Below are 1,460 nucleotides of genomic sequence, written 5' to 3' on the forward strand. Positions count from 1 at the left end.
ATGGATTTTAGGAAAGTATCCTCTGCACTGAAGGGAAAATGCTGATTGTTCACTGGATGTAGAAGTCAAATGTACTAACCGAGGTCGAAGTCCAGTGTATCACACCAAGGGCGCCTGGAGCCGCCGTACGCACTGTGCGTACCTTCACCAGTGGAGGGAGGGTTTAAAAAAAAATAAAAAAAATTTTTTTAAATATTACGCCTATTGTGTCTTCCATGAATGTTGTGACAATGCAACATATTATATGAGAAGAAGCAGCAAGAAGCAAATTAAAGAGCAGAGACTATGGCTGGGCAGTGGGCACCATTAATTTACAAAGGCAGATAGCCTGCTTTTTGCTTCTGTGCGTAAAACTTGCGCGCTCCTGAAAAAAAAGAAACAGTAACAAGTTCTAGTTCCATCAGTGGAATTCTAACTTGAGCGGCTACTAGTCCAGGAGCCCAGGGGGGTCTACGTAGTTGGGAAGGTTACCAATTTATAGACCCCCCTGGGCTCCTGGACTATACCTCCAGTCAGACATAGCCCGCAAATTTCAGTCTAGTAGTTCTAGTTAGCAAGGACAGCTCTCCATTTCCGTCGCTGATGGCAGAAAAATCAAATAACCGAAGTTAATGTGTTGAAAGTGACAAGTTTCAATTGTAGCCAAAAACTAGTTGTCATGTGGGCTAGCAAGAAGGCATTGGATGGTAGAAGTAGGTCTACAGGTAGGCTAAGCTGTTTCATTCATCACTGAGCATGCCGTGGCAAATATTATAGGGTACACTTTGCTTCTGGTGTCATATTTCCTGAAGTATTTTGGTTACCGTTCTGTGTATTGTGGCTTTCTACAGAGACGGTTTTATGAGAGGCACGGAACTTTGTACTAGCTTCGGACGGCAGCACTGACAGCTGGTTAGCTGTGTGTGCTACGCAAATAGATTATGTTCGAGAAAGCATTAGTTCTAAAGTAATTCTGCATGTTTTGATGACATGCAGTTTGAGTGTTTCTAATGCTTATTGCGCAGGTTTTCCTGTTTGCTGACATGGTGGTTCTTGTGGTTCGGTGGTTCTTGTCTGTATTGCGCATTTGTGATCAGCCTGGACTAACATATCGCCTGCTTGCTACCAAAACCGCTACCAAAAAGTCCGAATTTGGGCGAAATGAGATTTTTACATAAACTTACTCCCCTACCACAGCTGCATCACCCTGCCTTTCCGCCAGGGTCATTGATCACTCACAACAGTCACCAGAGTCAAAAATCTGTATGTATAAAGTCACACACTGCCTATGAGAAAATGAATGACCAGGGACGTAGCTATTGGGAGGACAAGGAGGGCATTTGCCTGTAGGCCTAGGGCCCTCCTGCAGGTGGCAGAGGTAGGGGCCCTATTATGACCTTGGCAGGTGGTATGGGGGGCCTATCTGTTCATCCTGGGGCCCTGTGCACAATTGTTCTGCCATTGTGAATGACTTTGGTAGC

The sequence above is a fragment of the Engraulis encrasicolus genome, unplaced genomic scaffold (assembly GCF_034702125.1).
Source record: "Engraulis encrasicolus isolate BLACKSEA-1 unplaced genomic scaffold, IST_EnEncr_1.0 scaffold_50_np1212, whole genome shotgun sequence".
Taxonomy (NCBI): Eukaryota; Metazoa; Chordata; class Actinopteri; order Clupeiformes; family Engraulidae; genus Engraulis; species Engraulis encrasicolus.